This window comes from Polypterus senegalus, chromosome 6, assembly GCF_016835505.1.
Source record: "Polypterus senegalus isolate Bchr_013 chromosome 6, ASM1683550v1, whole genome shotgun sequence".
NCBI classification, from domain to species: Eukaryota; Metazoa; Chordata; class Cladistia; order Polypteriformes; family Polypteridae; genus Polypterus; species Polypterus senegalus.
Window position 1 is genome coordinate 8043001 of NC_053159.1, and position 19890 is coordinate 8062890.

Here is a 19890-nt window from a genome sequence, read left to right on the forward strand (position 1 = left end):
GTGACACTTGATGTAAAGAGTGAAATAAGATGTTAGAGTATCATACGGTAGCTCCAAGACACCAGGCTCAAATCCCAGCCTGGCCATATTCTGTGTGGCTTCTGAAAGTTCTCTCCATGTCTCTGTGGGGTTTTCTCACATCCCACATTCCAAAGACATGCAGATTAAATTCCGAAATTGGCCTGATTTGAATCAATGAGTGCTTTAGTGGACTGTCATCCTTTCCAGAAATGATTCCTGCTTTGGCATTATGCTGTCTCAGTAGGTTCTGCCCCTACAACCCTGATTTGGGTTAAGTAGAATGGATGAATAATATCATAATGGCCACTTTTTGTCAGAAGTTGTACTTTTTGCTGATTTATTCTATTTGGATTTGTCCGTTACTGCAGTTAATGCTGAAGCGCAGAGAGGCTTCTGCCCACTCATGTCTAAATAAGAATCCTGAATGTTGCTAATACCGCTGGACCCTGGAGTCATGAGAAGTAAGGGGTGCTCAATGGACCTACTAGCAATTTATTATTATATTTTCTTATACTATCTAAATGTTCACAAAACTTAAAATGTTATTAGGCATCAAAAAGGAACGTCAGACTTGTAACTGTTGTGAGAAAGTGCCCTCAAAATGGTGAAAACCATGTGAGGCCTCTGAAACACCCATAGACTAAGCCATGACCTTCATTAGCCTGTCTAAAGATAGGCCTCATCCCAGACAGGCTGACCCCAAACTCCACAGGTTGACTTTGGGACGCACTGGCCCCAAATGGGGAGCTGGCTTTAAAAGTTAAAAAAATGATCTCAAATGTCCCAAAATACTATATATCAAAATGACCCTCAAGAGAGAGGAAACAACAAAACCTCTGGCGTGAGTAGCACAGAATCCTAATAAATGCAGGAATTTATTTGGAAGATAAAAAGGAGTACAAAAATAACAAACAGCGGTCAAAAGTGTTCCCTTTAAATTGCTGTCCACAGGAAATACGTTCTAATCCGTATTTTCAATGCAAAATCCATAAACCAGAAGACAATGCAACACTTACAAGAATCAACCATTAATGAACCACAGCTAATTCCGTTTTTCTCTCCTAAATATACAGTAAATGCTAAGGGTGGTCCTAACAGCAGTGATGTCAGGGCGGCCCCACTTCTTGGGGTTCCACCCACAAATCCCAATGAAAGTGAATACATTTGAATACACAATACTTGTGTTATAAATAATCAATCAACACAACAGTATTAACACAAAGTACATAAAAACAAAAACACATGAAAAAGGTAAATTGAAAATAACAATAGAAAGGAAAATAAGCCAGTCGACCTTCCACGTCTCTGGGCTCCGGATTCAACCAAACTATGGATGGAAAATATTAGGAGAAAAAAAAATGCAACTCCAGAAAGTTTGAAAAGCAAAATCAGAGTTTGCCATGCGCTGTGCAGTAAACTGAATCCATGCCTAGAAAGTGAAATGCAGGCATGGCCTGTTGCAGCCTCCTGCCATTTCACTGATCCTCAGTCTCTCTGCAGCACATCTCCACCCTGTGTCTCCTGGTTTTGCTACCTGTGTTGTGTGCGCCCTTACTTTCGGTAAAACCATTTTCTATTGTCCTTGTCTTTTAAATATTCTTTGTTTTATTCAATATGCTCCTCTTTTGGTCATTAAATGAAATCAATCTGTGAATGTTGACAAAAGGAAAATGTTGCGCTGTTGCAGACATATACTATTGTTTTTAGTTCGGCTATGATGCTTGCGCCCGTACTGAGCAAGTATAGATTTTTTTCTTGTCATTATTCTTTGTACAGTACAGTATAATGACTATTTACATAGTATTTTCATTGTATTAGGTATTGTAAGTAATCTAAAGTTTATTAAAGTGTACAGGAGGATATGTGTAGGTTTGTGAGAAGTGGTCCATGGTGTAGGACAGATTTTAAATAAATAAATCTCAAACCGCGAAGTGCATGCTTTAATCAGGCTCCTGCGTACGCAAGTGTGCTCTGCTCCGAGTATGGTTGAGGTGCCTGGTTGATCCTGTACACTCGTGTGAATGCGAGCATCAGTCAGGTACCCTCATTCTTACCTCAGACGGAGCAACGCATTAAACATGCGCCCAGGTGGGCATTTAACAGGAGCCTGCATGGCAAAGGGGGGGAGCAGAGAGAACAAGAGGAGAGGAAGAGTGAGAGTGAGACAAAGGTTAAAGGAAAAGAAGGATGAATGCAGCAAGATCGGGAGATGCTGGGGTGCAGAGGTGAGTAGGCAGGCAGCTGGGAAGAGAGCCACTATGGAGAGCATAGGACCAATGCTCAGGGCTGAAGAGGGCCACTCCAACTGAGCAATTTTTATGGAGTAGCTGGAGTGACCCGATGCTCACTCCAGCATAAGGCCGAGGAGTGTCAGTGGGAGCTGAAGGAGTGCCATGCTGGGAGCCCAGGGACAGCAGGGACCCAAGCCTGTGAAAAAGGTTGGCTGTGCCTGTTGGTTGGAAGGTCTCCTCTGCTCTAATGTCCCATGCGGGATAAGCAGAGGAGTCATCAGTTTTAGAAGAATGCACCATGGCCCATGAGTTTTTTTTTTAAAGGACAGTTTCCTGTCATGAATTTTAACCTTATTTTAATGGATTATTTATTTGCGACTTTTAACCTCCACATTCTCTTAATTTTATGGATTATTTATTTGTTGACTTTGGGTGCACTGCACTGCTTATTTGAACACTGTTTGGTTTTTTCATTTTAATAAAAGCACTTGACGCTTTTTTCACTCACAACTTGCTGCATGTGTGTGTCCTCATTTTTCTGGCTCACCTTGTTACATAACTATCGACGGTTCAGGTTCAAGGGGCTCCTCGTAGCAAGGAGGAAGCATGGAGCTGACCTGGACTGTCACAAGATTATTTGCCAATACTAAAGGACTTCTGTATCCATGAATTTTGGTATCTGTGAGGGGTCCTGGAACCAATCCCCTGTACTCACTTAAGCATCTGTCCAGGTTAGCTTAGGCCCTAATTTAAGACGCATTGGCCCAATAGTGGAACAAAGGCATTTAAAGTTAAAATACCCAGAAAAAGGGAGGAAAAAAGTGTAAAATACTGTAAATAAATAACTCTAGCCCGTAAATCTTCATGGACGCAGTCTGGGTGAATCGTTGTTTGTCCTGTTGATTATTGTTCCCATTTTCCTTTAGAACTTTTCACTTCATCTTTTTTGATATTGGCGTTCACGTCAATCCATCTCCAGCTAAGATTTAGCTCTGCGGCTATGTTCTTCTGAGTAGTTATTTTTTAATTTTTTTTTTAATTTGATGGTCCACGAACAAGCTGCAATTACATCCATAATTAAAGATGATTTCAAAGAGACAGAGGAAATGTATGCCTAAGCCCCATAATGTTTTGATCATTCATTAATCTGCTTATTTATCTCACTTGCAGTCAGATAAGCTGTGACTGAAAAACAGCGCAATCCGCATCCCAGAGCAGACTTTGCAGTGATGCAATGTGGGATATGGGAATTCACTGGGGGTTAGGATACGGGAAAACCACAATGATCCCAATTCTGGTAGGACTAGAAGTAGGAAAAGAAAGTCATCCTTTCAGTCTCATCAGGGCATTGTGTTGCCTCTAGAAAATCCTGAAATACGTTCAGTTCATTCTAATGGTGGGACATCATAGCACATCAGTTAATGCTATTGATTCCCAAGTAAGTTGTTTTAGTGGATTTGGGGGGTTTTTGAATCAAATATTGAAGACAGGCTTATTTGAGTGAGTGTGGACCTTTCATTGACTTCCATCTCCAGATGGTTCCTCCTCTGAGTCTCATGCTGCTTTAATAGGCACCGGCCTTCCATGATACTCTATTACAGTATTTGGGTTGAAAAAATATGGGGTTTTAGTGGCACAGTGGTTTGTCTGCTGCCTGACCGCTCCCAAGTCTTGGGTTCATATCACAAGCTGATCACTCTCTCTCCAGAGCTTATGTGTTTTTTTTCTGTGGGCAGTGGTCACCTTCCCAAAGAAAAGCTTGTTGGATTTCTTGGTAATTCTGCTTTGAGAGAGTAAGCTGCATTCCTACCTTGAATCCGAAGCTGCTGGGATTGGATCTGAAACTCCTAGACCCCATATGAGAATATGCAGATTTAAAAACAAATATGAGTATTGATTGCAGTGAACATGGTTGTCAGGAGGACGAGTGTGATCTGCAGTGGACGGGCCTCCCATTCATGGTCTCAGTCCTGAACCTATGCACCCAAGCTAACAGGAATGGCTCCAGCTGCCTGAAATCCCTTGAAAAATATTTATGGTGTCATATACGGTATTAGGTTAGCGGGTGACTCTATAGTGCCCTGATGTTGGCATGTGCTTGAATGTGCTCTGCTGAGGACTGCCATCTCAGCTTTGTACCAGTTCTGCTGCCACCCTGTCTTGGAATAAATAGGTGGCTGGAGGTTTCTTCTGAGTGAGGCTGCAGATGCAGGTTTGGTGGGCTTTAAACCTCAAGGCTTCAGGTTCAGTTTCCACTTCTTACTCGTGATGTGACCCTGAGCAAGTCTGTTAACCTGCCCACCTGTCAATATATCTTGAACTTGTAAGTTATTCTGGATCGAGGCGTCCATGAAACACACAGTAATAGTAAGGCTGACTCTTGCCAGCTCCAATCCATACTGTATATATGAGTGTTTCTTCAATTTCTCCTGGAGAGATTTATTTCCTTCTTCACTTCATAAATCTGCATTTTTTATCAATTTAGAAAAGCAAGTTGGTCTCATCTAATACATTAACATCACACAGGTTAATAGAATATCAAGCATGAGGATGATTTAGGAGAATTAATGGTCCTCATTAAAACCTTACTTCACCCTATGCATCCCAATCCAGCTATAGCTTGCCTTGTTGCAGGTTTGCCGAGCTGCAGATCCCAGGCCAGGCGTGCCTTGTGCGGTTTTGGCCATTGGAGAGACAGTCAGGGTGGCAGGGCGCTGGTCCCTGCATCATCAAAAAGGACCCAAGATAAGGAAGTGTCTAGGGATGGACGACAGAGAGAGAAGGAAAAAAGGCGCTGTTAATGTCACCATTGTGACTGAAGTAGTCATGGCTGCAAAGAAAGTGTGTCATAGGAAAAGGGGAAACACTGGCAAGATAAGTCCAAGCTGACTCACTCACGCACTCACTCCTTCGGTTTCCAGGCAGCAGGTTACTAAAGACAGGCAGAAAACAGTTGGACATGTCCAGCACAGGTCCGCGCTGTGTACTGGTACTGAAAAAGTACTGGAAAACCCAATTTTTAAAACGGTGCGGCACCAGCATTTCAGTAATTTCACTACTGGAAGTAAACCGTAGTTTTAAAAGACCTTGTGCTCATAATCTTCATTCTTTGTCTTTCTGATGCACTGTAGACTCCATGGTGGACAAACACCCACCCTCCCCTTTTTGATGCAGAATAGAATTTAAAGGGGAACCACTGCTTGTAGGAAAAGGCACAGAGGCACGCTGTGGATTCTATGGAGAGACAGTCCCCGTAATGACTTGTATGTGCTTACTGAGTGAAGCCCGCATGCAGACCGCAACACAAAGCCCATGTGTGCTTAGCAACCAGAACACAATTATACCTGTTGCCATACCTGATATTTTCGTAATCCATAGTTTGTTAAACTCTGGCTTGCGGGTTGCCGTCATTTGGGTTCTGCAGTGTCGTGAGTCATCGTTATATTTCTATTAAAAGTGTTGGGATATGATTTGCAAAGTGTCTTGCCACAGGTTGTTTAAGGAATTGATATTGATGTGTTATGACTTTCTCTGGCGATTCTTCAGTGGGTACCGTCCAAAAGTGCTATGACTGTCATCAGTGGAAAGTTGTGACTGCACTGCCGGTGGCAATTCTCCAAGAGGGATTAGAAGTTTGACCTTCGGTGGTGATTCTCGAAGGGGGCCACTCCCTACCTATAACTGTTGGTACACCGGTGATTCTCCAAGCAGAATTTATGACTGTTGTCATGTACTGAGTCTCAAAGACACTAAGAAGAGCAAGATTGGGCCACAAGAAAAAGAGTTTAAGGATCCCTGTTCTTCCAGTTTTTGAATAATGAAGGAGGACGAATAGAAATGAAAGTAAAAGACAACATCGGCAGAGCATGGCAGTGTGGTGGAGAGTGGGCAGTGGAGTTGGGGGACCCAGGAAGAAGCAAAGACAGTGGTGCTTCACGGGGTGTCCCCGCTGAACAGTCTTTAGGAATGGTTGGTGAAGCCTCCTAGGTGTCTAGTAGATGCTAAGGGAGTGTAAAGGAAAAAGGAGGATCAGCTCCGTGTGTCACCAGTGGAGGCAGATGGGAAGAGAGCTGTAAAAAGGGGACAGCAGATGTCACCAGCTAGGAAGACCCTAATGAGGTGACTTGGGGAGATGAGGAGAGAGGTGTGCTGGAAGGAGATTGTAACATGATGCCTGGACGATTTTACATTTGGTTTTTAATCGTTGGTTTTCACGTGAGCACTGGTTTTTAAGCATTACATATTTAATTTATTGATGAGGAGCAATGCACTGTTTTGCACCTTGGGGTTTTGAACTCTGGAATGAGGAACATTAAGAGCACATTGGCTCATCTCAGTTATGACTGTTGACAGTCACAGGTTTAAGGACGTGATGGCAGGTGCAGCAAACCCAGACTGTCACAGATAAGGGCAGTTTCTGTGGGGTTGATCTCATTAGTGGGCCTCCCTTCAAACATCCCCAACAACCCAATGCCTTCTTAAAGCACACAAATTCTAAGGACTTAACGTACGGACCACAACAATAGGAGCAGGTGTCTGATTTTAGAACCTGTGTGGCTCAGTGAGGTTGCTTTCTTGAGTGTTAAGCCTGAACGAGGGGTCTAAATTCACATTTTCGGCACTGGTAAACTGTGATGGATTACCGAGGCAGTCATCTTCATCACTTGATGCACGTTCATCTCCCTCATTGTGTTACTTTTCATCTGCATCTGACACAATGTCAGAAGTGGTCAGTTTCGCATTCCGGGATATCAAAAAAGAAGTAGGTCAATCGATAAGGTGACATGGACGCTGTTACTTCAGGTTAGCTGTTCATGAAGACGCCAATTGGCACTCGCTTGCTCTGGGATCCTAACTGCTTAGCCGTGCTATGGACACTGAGTGGCGTGATTTTGGCATTTTGGAAGCTCAAGTGGGCACATGCTTTGGACACCAAGGGGAGCCCAACTTTCCAGTCCTCAAAGTCTAATAATACTGAATGAGCGCTAAGGACACCACGAGGGTCTGTTTATGCAACTCAAGCGGCTCACGCTTCAGGCACCAAGGGGGACCACACCATCTAGGGATCCTTATGGGCTTCAACTGGTACTGATCAGATTGTTTAACTCATGAAGGTGAAATTTTGATTTTATAAAACAAACTCTCTCTATATACATTATTTTTATAGGTTTATTGTCACATGTACAGAATGCAGTGAAATTCTCATTAGTATGTGCTAATCAGCACACAACACATCACCACTCTCCGGCACCATAATTAGTAAGTGCGGTATAACTAACTTACATCAAAACTTCTGTCTTCCTTACCTGAAAAAACTCTGCTCCCAGTTTATAGCACTGTCTACCATTAAGAGACGCATTAAGGTTCATTCAAATGCTGATGACACTAAGCTGTGTTTATCAATAGGACTGATTAAAACTTCTTCACTGCACCTGTTATCACACGCCACAAAGGAAGCCGCTCGCATTTCCACCACTAAGGGTGACTGTAATGGTTTAATAATAATTATTATGTTTCTGTATCTTCAATCCATGCTTAGTTGGTAACAAGATGAAGGAAAGACTGAGAGTGTGACCCATACGTGAGGTTCATCCTATAGGCCTTCATGCACCCCAAGAGCCCACTCCACTCACTCTATCAAAACATGCATTTGCTCCATTTCTAAATACGTATATAGACACAACCAAAAATACAGAGATCTGTGAAAATTACCTCATATTTAGGAAAATTCCAAATGTTAATGTATCTCTAAATACCTTGACTGTCCTTAAAATTTCCTGGCACAACCGGCCTCTATTGGCACCAACAATGAAGGAAAAAAGAAAAAAAACAATATCAAAATGTGCATGAAACAAATCTCAAGTTATTGTGTTGCATAATCAGCTTGTCAGGTGTCCTGCATTGTTCCAGTTCCAAAGAAGGCATATATGGCTCTTCATGTGATTTCAGACCAGTAACGCCTCACATCATGAAGACCTGTGAGAAACTGGTCCTTGTCAATATGGGCCCTCTTGTGAAAAACAACTTGGACCCACAACACTTTTTCCATTGGTCAAAGGGTGGAGTCGAAGATGTTCCACAAGGTTGAACAAAACCTTTGATTGATTTTAATTTCTCCACTGCCTTCAATATCACATCATGAACGATGCTGCACATCCTCTCTGTGACACCCTGAGATCAAGGACATTCAGCTAATGAATTATTCTGCCGAAGTGTGTCAACAAATACTACTGGGGCTCCTTCATGTCTATGTAATATGCCTTTATAGTACTTCACTGTAACACTGACTGACTGCTCTTTCTTTCTTTAGCTAAGTTTTTTCTTTCCAAATTTTTCATTTGTTTGGTACTATTAAGCACATGTTTTTGTTTAATCTTTTATTTCAGTTAAAATAGGATGACTGGGTTGGTGCCCCAAACATTTCAACTTGTGGATCCTTCCAATGATCACTACATACATACATATATATATATATATATATGCAGTAATCCCTCGCTATATTGCGCTTTGACTTTCGCAGCTTCACTCTATCACGGATTTTATATGGAAGCATATCTAAACATATAACGCAGATTTTTTGCTGCTTCGCGGGTTTCTGTACACAATGGGTCTTTTTACTTCTGGCACATGCTTCCTCAATTGGTTTGCCCAGTTGATTTCATACAAGGGACTCTATTGGCAGATGGCTGAGAAGCTACCCAATCAGAGCACGCAGTTAATTTCCTGTGTGCTGATTGGCTCAGTGACGGAGCGCCGAATTTGATTCCGCTGCGTTAACCAGGAAGTCTCGTCTCGCTCATTCAGCATCAACGTGTTTCGTTGTGTAAAAAGTTAACTTTTGTCCTCTTTTGTGTTTATCTGTGCATAGTCAAGCCCTTCGTTATGGCCCCAAAACGATCTGTCCATCGTAATGGCTGTAACATATGTGATATCGGAGACGCTAGATATCTTTAAAATAATATTTAGGTTTTACTGTATACTAGCAGAATACCCGCGCTTCGCAGCGGAGAAGTAGTGTGTTAAAGAAGGTACGAAAAAGAAAAGGAAAAATTTTAAAAATAACGTAACATGATTGTTAATGTAATTGTTTTGTCATTGATATGAGTGTTGTTCTCATCTCTCTATCTATATATATATATATATATCTATATCTATATATATATATATATATATGTTGTTCTCATATCTATCTATATATATATCTCTATCTATATATTATATATATATATATATATATATATATATATATATATATATATACCAGCTTGGCAGCGGAGAAGTAGTGTGTTAAAGAAGTTATGAAAAGAAAAGGAAACATTTTAAAAATAATATAACATGATTGTCAAAGTAATTGTTTTGTGTATTTGGCGGCAGCGTCACAAAGTTTTTCGTCTAGCTGCATCAGAAAATGTACCACGACGTCTGACACGCCTCCTTTTTACTGTTTTCTCACAGCTTGGATTGCTGCTGTCATATATATATATATATACACACACACACACACACACATACATAATACATACATACATACATACATACATATATATACACATATATACACATACATATCTTCATATCTACATATCTATATACATATCTACATATACACACATATATATATATATACATACCTATCTACATCATATATACACACACATACATACATACACACACAAATTATATATATGTGTGTATGTATGTATGTATGTATGTATGTATGTATGTATGTGTGTGTGTGTATATATATATATATATATATATATATATATATATATATATATATATATATATATATATATATATATATATATATATAATGTGTGTGTATATATATATATATATACACACATACATACATATATATACACATACATATACTTGTGTGTATAGCTTTTATATATGTGTGTGTATAGCTTTGGTCACTGAGTGCAAGGGAGAAATAATAAAATATAGTCTAAGTTATTAAACAGTAAAACATTAACGTTTTAAGAAGTACAGGTACATTGAGCACTACTGGAGTGGTTTCGGTAAACTACATTTTAAAGACTGTGTAACACAACAGGTAAGTAACTAACAGCAGCTAAAATATATATGGATCATCTCTCGGTAGTTGATCCCTTTTGAAAGGCGCTACACGACGGCTGTGGTATAGAAATGACATTTTCTATGTGAATGTTCAAATTTGTGCCTCTGGTAATGTGCCTTACCGGCATTTAAAGAAAATTAGTTTTGTGTCCTCTGCAGTGTTAAGCGAGAAAGGCTTTAGTTTGGGACAAAAGGAAAAAAGTTGTAAAGAAAGGAAAGTTGCCCTTTTCTTTTATATAGTATAGAGAGATGTGTTCGCTGACGTTATGATCGCCTTTTGACGACAGTCGCGGTGGGTCTTGTGTAGACTGGTGAGACGTCCTCGCCATTAATCGGCTGTGATGGCACTGTCAGTCCTCTACTCGTGTGCGTGTCTTCATAATCCGGGTGAGAACCTCATAATCGTATACGTGCAAAAGAAAGTGTGAATCGCCTTAATATTATTTTGCCGTGGTGTAGAAAAGGGGTCCCGTGTTTGCACTTGTCTGGGCTATAGCGCAAGGGGAGGATGAAAAAAATTAAAAGTGCTCACTTTGACTTAAGGCAGAAGCGCAGTCAGCGTCTCAAAGGCCGGCACAGCTATGCACGCGCTGGCTGCTCGACTTTTGCAGGGCAGGAGACCACAGTTTTTGCAGACACGTTCATGATATCAAAACTCTCAGCGCTCTTTGGAGGCTATTCATATATTATATGATATATATGTGTATATATATATATATATATATATATATATATATATATATATATATATATATATATATATATATATATATCAAAATACCCGCCCCTCGCAGCGGAGAAGTAGTGTGTTAAAGAAGTAATGAAAAAGAAAAGGAAACATTTTAATAATAACGTAACATGATTGACATTGTCATGAGTGTTGCTGTCATATATATGCCTGCCTAAATAAGTCACCCTCGCTTTGCTCTTACTTTATTTACCGTTCATTTAATCACGGCTAGTGGCGGAAAAATTATAAAATGGAAGGAGGATGGCTTTACCAAAACAATTATTGATGGCGAATCGATTATTCATAAAGCTTGAATTGGTGATGTTTTTCTGTGTTAACCTCATATTTTTTCATACTTCTTCTCAAACCAAGGTGGTGCGAGGGTAAAATGAATCGGGAATGCGCTGATCAAAGTAATCGGTGTACCAGGAAATCATGCATTGACAAAAGTGTGCTTGTAATGCAAAGTGTGATTAAATGCATTATTTTTTAACGCGTTATGGAGCACATGCATCGAAGCTTCTCAGCTGTGCTTGTGCTAAGAAAAGGAAAGATTTTAAAAATAACGTAACACGATTGTCAATGTAACCTTTTGTAAGTAGTGCCTGGAGGATTCAGTGTGGAGAAACTCTATAGAGACAGCGTGTGTATTAACTTGTGGATTTTTCTGTGAGTATTTGGTGGCAGCGTCACAAAGTTGCTTCGGAAGACGGCGTTAGCTGCAGAGCTCAGCTCAGAGCCAAATGAGATGAATAGGAGGGGAGATGATTACGTGACTCCCCACCCGCCTTAACTGTGAATCCCCCACAAACACAGTCTCTCGGAATTTGCATAAGCACACCCCTTCACCTGCAATTTTAACTTAGTTATAAAGTGATCAAAACTCTCGTTTATATCCTGCGTCCTCTCATTAAACTTGTATCCCGCATTACCTGTGAGCATGTGAAACGGCAGCGGTAGCCTGTCTATGAACTTAATTTAAAGTTTAGGTTCACACCTTGCTTTCTTTCCGAGGTAGCAGCAGTCATGAATATGGTAGTATATGTCACTCGCTCGCTTCTTATTGTTTCGCTGCCTTCTCAATTATATAATGCATGTTTTCTTAAGGGCTTTTTTGGTGGTCTTCCTGGTTTTCTACGCACTGCGTTGACAGTCAGTTCACGTGATTACGTGAGAGGCGTGATGATGTCACACGAAACTCCGCCCCCCCACGTCATTGCCAGCTCAACTCCATTACAGTTAATGGAGAAAAATACCTTCCAGTTATGACCATTAGGCGTAGAATTTCGAAATGAAACCTGCCCAACTTTTGTAAGTAAGCTGTAAGGAATGAGCCTGCCAAATTTCAGCCTTCTACCTACACGGGAAGTTGGAGAATTAGTGAGTGAGTGAGTGAGTGAGTGAGTGAGTGAGTGAGGGCTTTGCCTTTTATTAGTATAGATAAACAGTGTTTACATACATAATTTCAGCGAATCTTATCTAATATCTAAGAGATTACAAAGGGTTTATGCTGTATCACTGTGCGGGAAATGTTTATAAGAGTGTGGGAGAGTTTATAAGGGCTTAAAGTATATAAAAATAACCATATGAACATATGGTTTTTACATTTCGCGGATTTTCACCTTTTCGTTGGCATAGTACTAAGCAATGCTTTACTGTCATCTAATTACATTTCACAGTTTTGAAGTAGTGTAATGCGTTACCATTTAAATTCTTGTTATCACTTTACAGTTACCGGATTATGTATTTGTCATTAATTGTGTTACAAATATGTTTATATACGTACAGTAAACATCCATGCTGTTTCTTCATGTTCTCCTGTCTCTGATGTTTTCTTGAAATAAATGCTTTAAATACATGCACTATTTAAGAATTACTGATTTTGTTATTTATGGTTATTTATATGTCAGGGGTTTACTGTTACCCTTTCTCTCTGAATTTTCAGCCTTCATTTTAGGCAGGCCACAAAGTTTGCTTGTCATGTTTGGGGCCAGGCTAGTTGCATTTCTAGGCCTTATTGAAGTTTCCATTGAATAGGGTGCCTTTTTTGACTTTATGGAGCATTGCAAATCATCACTACTTGTATATTGTCCTTCCATATTAATGGCCACTTACAGTAACAGGCTGATGCTTTTCAAAAAAATTGCCAGTGCCAGCAGCTTTATCCTGTAGTAGATAAAGTTAATTAATTTTAAAAAAGCTGTAAAGAAAGGGAATCACACTGATGGTCAATAATAAGGTTGCTGTGCACCCACAATTGATAAAAAATAACAAAATAAGAGAAATAAAAAATACACACTAACTATATAAAGTGACAGAAATAAAAAGTGAGGAGTGGGCTGTTACTGTGGTCAGCTTACATGAGAAACACAATAAAGAAGATCGACAGTCTACCCCAAGGCCTGCTCATGCAAACCCCAAATCTGGAAGTTTTTAAGTCACCAGCTACCCTAACACAGATGTCTTTGACATTGGAAAGACGAACCAGAGTGCCCTCTGCATGGGGGTCGGTAATGTGCAAACAAATAGTGCCCAGACTGGGATTTGATCCAAGGCCTCCGGCTGAAACTGTGAGGCGGCCACGCTAAACACTGTGCCACCCACTGCTGTTCTTTTAATGTTTCATTCACTAAAGACAAAAACTTCTGAGATGCCCACATGAATGAGGAAACAAAACCCGAGCCGTTAAAATAAAGCATTGGCTATGTTGACAGACATTTGGCGTTAATTTGCCGGCTCCTGCGCCTATTTGCAGTTTTTGTACTTAATGAGTTGATATTCTGCTAATTGCTGAGATAATGCTTGCAAACTGCAATCATAAACATTTCTATTAGACTTCACATCATTAGCTCTCCAATTAGCCACCGGGGACTGAAAAAAGAATATTTTATTGGATTTTATTCAGTATATGTGCCACTTTATCTTATTTGATTTTATTACCTCTCTGTTTTATGTAGTGCCCAGCACATAGACATCCATTATTAATAACTGTGCTCTTCTCTGTCATCTCTGCACAAGCTGCTCTCTTTTCAAATGAATTTTATTGGGAACTGTTTCAGACAAAATGAAATAAATGAATACATTCAAAAATAAATGCATTTGTTGGGAAATGTGCCATAAAATAAATAAATAATAAAATGATACAGGGTGATAGATAGTTAAATATGTCATAAAATGCATGTTTTTTTCTTTATGTATTTATTGAACAGTTTCTACAATTGTATATTTTAGTGACTCCATGTGCAGCATTAAATACTCAATAGAAGGAAATCTATCATTTTTACCTGTCAAACTTGAGAGGGTGGGCCCCATCGAGTTTTGCGTTTTGATTGGTGAATCATCGAATATAAATCTTCGGCCATCAGGGGACTCATTTACGGCAGACACTTCAGATGCAGACTCTTGATGAAGAGATAAGAGCTTCTTCAATTAAAGTAGCCACTTCATGGAACAGTTTCTTGCCCTTGTATCCTGTACAGATTGTTCCAACTACAGCCACTAGAAGGAGATTTAAAAGAATTTTTTCATCCAATCACTAAGCCCATGTACCTTTGAGGGAGAAAGTGACAGCACTTGAGCACAGCGACTTCCATGATATGGGTGAAAATGACACTTTCTATTTCATGTTGCATGTGGTGGCACGGAACCTTTTTAAATCAAGACATGAACGGATAAATAAATAAAGAAAAAAGAAAGACTTGCATATTTAATGACACATTTCAATATTTGAGCTTCTCATTCTTGGCTCAATTGTATTCTCCATTCCTTCCATCCATTTTCCTAACTGGCTTTTTGTGAGACATGGTCATGGAGCAGCTGGAGCCTTTCGCTTTCTGTTTATCATTTTGTAAATATCTAAAAACTGTTGTTATGTGTTTTTCTTAGTGTCGCACATCTAGACATGCTTCTAAAACGAGAATATATGTCTGGGGACAACCGTTAAAAAGTGTGTAGTGAATAGCGGGGAATCCTAAAACACAATGCACCCAGTTCCTCCAGTCCATACATTTTAAACCACCGTCGGGGTTCAGAGAGAGAGAGAGCAAAAGACACTAAACAAAAGACTTAATTCTGAGAGAAAATCAAAAGCTAAAATTGCTGTTATCCATTCAGGAGCGACAATGGAGTCAGACACACACACACACAAGTAGACCACCGCAGCTGTTTGGCTCCACACATTTGAGAAGTGCCTCTGTTACAATGTCTTTCTGTCATTTTGATTATTGCATCACTACATGACATAACAACAACAAAAAGAGTTTAGCTAAACATTGTAGTCTATGGATGTACAATGTGTCAAAACACTGCGGCTGTTTTGTCACGTCATGGTTGTATTTCCAGTTAGACAGTCATGTTAAATTTCTTTAGTCATTCATTTAGAAGTGCAGTCAGAAGGTGGATGCTGCGTAGCCTCATTCGTACTTTACTGGTGGTGTTAGGCAGATTTGTTGATTCGGGGTGCTTTAAATACTGAAATCTTCACCTCCCGTGGCTCTTCGTTATCCGCTGTCTTAACGGAATTCCTTTTGATTGTATGTGACACACTGTTTACTTCAATTGTATATTTTGTAGTTGATATTTTCAGCAATATAGCTGCCGATTCTTTGACGCTCACATTGACTTCTACACTGTTGTCAGAATGTTGAACCACAGAGAGCACATACTGCACCTCTGACGTGTCATTCACGCTTACCATTCGTCTATCAATGCCATCAAATGCCAATGTATAATCTGATGCTACAGAAACGTCTCTCCCTTGCATTTGGTAATGTTTATTTTTAAAACATTTAATGTACTCTCTGCACATGTGACACACATTTATATGTCTAACAGGTTTTTTTTTAGAAGACTGTTCAACTGTTCATTGTAAACAGAAACTTACTGTCTGACGAACCAAATTAACAAGCGCACCTCTGATCTTTGCAGTTCAGAATCACCGGGCCCTACTTTGAGTGCCACCTTCATGAGGTTGTTGGATTGGTTTAGAAATGGGACACTCAGTGTGCTGCCTAAGTGTTCCCACCTACTTTTAAACACACTAATGGTTGTCCTCAGACACATGTCTGTATTGTAAAACTTTTAAACGTTTATTAAATGTTCTCTTTATATTGTCTCAATGAATATTTTGTTTATTGTTGTACGTTATTATTGTTATAAGTTGGTGAAAATGGTGGCCTTTAACCATCACAGGCCAACTGAGAAGAAGCTCATAACAGTCCAGCTTTCTTCAACTTCCAGCAGCAGGCTAGGCCTAACTAACTAGGCCTCAAAATGAAGAAAACTAGATTAAAGCTCAAAATAAAAAAGTCCCAGAAATACTGTATGGCAAAATACCCTGCAAGAGACGGGTTGACTGTTAATTTATTACAGAAAAATCTCAAAACAGCAACAACAATAACACCCATATGTACACATGAATATACAAAACTTATTTGTTCCTTTTATTATTTGCCTTGTGCACTTTATATTGAGTCGTGGGTTTCAGGACCCCTGATATGGCAACTGCTATGAATATGAAATAATGAAGGGGTGAGACCTCCAGAATTGCCCACAAAATAAATCTCACCCCTAGGCAAACCTAGTTCTTGGATGGCTTTTAAAATCGCAGTAATAGCAAAAAGAGTCTCAAAGGCTTGAAGTTTGTCTCACCAGGAGGAGGAGGAGGCAAAACAGTGAAATCTCATGCTGGAGCAGAGACAAGTCCATAAATAATCTTTGTAAAAGAGAAGGTTTATTAGCAAAAGAGCAAAAGGAGTTGCCAAAGGCAATCCAAAGCAAGTAACATTCAGAAAAAGCACAATCTGTAAAAGAATCTGAATCCAAAGCAAAAATGTCAAAAGCCAATAATCAAAATTCACATGAAGAGCAAAATACTTATAATAACCAGAGCTACAACACCAGAGCACTTTCAGGTTATCTTTTCTTACATACCAGATTGCTTTTATATATCTTGAACTAGGAGTCCAAAAGCACGTAATTCACAAAATCACTTCCAAAAATACTAGAGAGGGAAATCCCGTGTCTCCCAGCTGGACGCAAAAAGATCCTTGTATTATAAAATAAAAGGTTTATTCTCACCAATGTTACTGAATAATAATGATCATCCTTGGAGCACAAAGGCAATAGGATTTACCGAAAACAATAAAGCAATCCTATACAACCAAAAGTCCCAATACGAAATCCCAAATGTGGCTGAAAAACAGAATGAAATGTCAAAAATACAAAAAATCACTAAGTACATTAAATACACAAGTGCGTAACAATTCACCCCTCCTGAGCACATTCAAAATCAACCGCCAGGAACTGTGGGAGTCCCTCTGGAGTTAAAGGGTGGTGGGCTGCTCATTTTGGTGATTGGCAATGGCCCCACCAAACACATGGAACATAACACAGGCTTAGATACAGGTAAATAAAATGTAAAGAGTACTGCAGGTTATGAACAAAAGAAATAGCAACACATACAAGTAAATCAAAGCCCAAGATTTGCAGCAAGGGTATCTATCTATCTATCTATCTATCTATCTATCTATCTATCTATCTATCTATCTATCTATCTATCTATCTATCTATCTATCTATCTATCTATCTATCTATCTATCTATCTATCTATCTATCTATCTATCTATCTATCTATCACATAGTTCTATCATACAGGGCATTTTCATATCTATTTCTGTATTGTATAATTGCTTTCATATCTGTTTAAATAACTTATATAGTTCCTTTCTTATGTCTGTGTAGGCTGACAGAAGACATTTTAGATTTCACAAATGTGAATATATTTCCAAGTAACCTATAGGATAAACTGAAAAGTGCAAGCATTTTATTATCACATTCATCACAAAATATATTCCGGTAGATGGTGCATTGCAAATATCCATGCTGACTATACCCAACTGGGGTTTAGCTTCTGGACAGACAGAAATTGGCTTATAATTTATAGAGATATTGATTTTTTTTCTTTCTGATTTTTCCTTTATTACGTTATATTTTCAGTTTGCCCTTTTTCTCAATTATATGGCATTTGCTATAGGATTCTCAGTAGCAGTGCTAATGTTTGCAATGTACCCTCTATTGGAATAAAAAATGCATTGCAATTTAATTATTTCATGCATTACAATATACATTCCAATAGATGGTGCATCTGAAACATTAACTCTGAATGCCTACAACAATGTGTAACTGTTGGGCAAACACAAATTGACCTTTTTTTTTTTTATAACATACAACATTTAAGACACAATTGGTTACATTGTTTTGTTTTTCAAATGAATGCCTTACTGATGGTCATACTGTGGTTGTAGTGGAATTTGAACCTATGTGCCTGCCTGCCTGCCTGGCCATCTGTCTGGCAGTCTGTCATATTAGTGCCCCTGATATCTGTCAACCTAAGTCAGATACAAACTGATCCAAGTATGATTTTGAAATGACGGATTGTTTACTTCTGAACACTCAGTTGTATCTGATGCTCCTGAAGCTCTGAGTGACTGCCATGCTGTTTGCCTTTAGCTTGATCTCCGTCTCTCTGGGTATCCTCGTAATTATTGTTCCTGATCTCAGATAGTGGAGTGGTCAGTATTTAAATATTTTCTTAAAGTGCCATGGTGAGGTGCTTTAGAATTACACAGGCCACTGAGTTCTGGTTTGGAGCTGCTTTGCTAAATAAGAACCTGGGCAGCTTACCACCACAGAATTTACTTTAGGAGCTGGAGGACAATACGAGACCCTCTGTCAGAAGACTGAAGCTCAACCAATAGTGAACCTTGCAACAGGACAATGACACTAAACATGTCAGCAAATCCACTAAAGCATGTCTGAAAAAAAAGGAAATGGAGGGAACTGGAATGGCCAAGTGAAAGTCCAGATTAGAATCACAATTTGACTGTGGGGGGATTTGAAACGGGTTGTGCATCCAAGATCTTCCTTAAAACATCACACAGCTGAAAGAATTCTGCATGGAGGAGTGGGAGGAACTCTCTCCTAGGTGAAATCAGAGACTGCTAGATGGTGAGAAGAAACTCCAAGTTGAGGGGACAATGCCAGCTATTATTGCCAATTAGGGACTTACTTTCAAACACCCCCCCACCCCACACCGATTCTCCCACAAAGTAGTAATTTCATCACCTTTACCAAAATATACTGTTTAAATAGCAATGCAATCTTGATTTGTCTCTTATAATAGGGAAAAGGGAACATTTCCTGGGGTGTACTTACTTTTACATATAAGTGTATATGTATTTCAAAAGTCTACATATATGTATATATGTGTGTGTGTAATTTTTACTCATTAGAGCCTGAATTATTGAGTTTCATACATTGTTCATATTTTTGGCTTGATAGTTGCCCTTTCATTCTTGACTTCTGAATGTTTTGTACCTTGAACATGGGAGAGGCACTAAATAATATGCTATATTAATATTTTTATTTTCGCCAGGAGGAGACTCATTCTTGTGTGTTTTTGGTTCAGACTTTCCCGCTTTCCTACTTTACATATGTAGTGAGTCACACCGAGGGCTGATTATACTTCTGGGATCACATGGAGATTTCCCAGAACTTGCTGCAGACTGTTGTTAAGGATATGATAGTCCAGTTCGCCCACCTCTGTGTACTGTCCCGTGACTGTTGTCACTGCCATGGACTTCTTTGCTTTTGTAGTTCAAACTCTGATTGGTCAGCTGTTCTAGTATCACGGATCACATGACCCTTACTGCCATGACTTTACTTGCCCACACTGTGTTTTGTGACGGCCATCGGTATAAATTATGATACAGCTCTAGTACGAACACAAAAGTATCCTTGAATTTTTAAATGAATTCCTCCGCT

At 39.4% G+C, this 19890-nt stretch overlaps 1 protein-coding gene across 6 annotated transcripts in view; it reads left to right on the forward strand.

Annotated features, from left to right (window-relative positions):
• The window catches only part of LOC120530767 (receptor tyrosine-protein kinase erbB-4-like), a 799040-nt gene that overhangs the window by 362953 nt on the left and 416197 nt on the right, over positions 1–19890 (forward strand). The gene's annotated exons all lie outside the window — the stretch shown is intronic.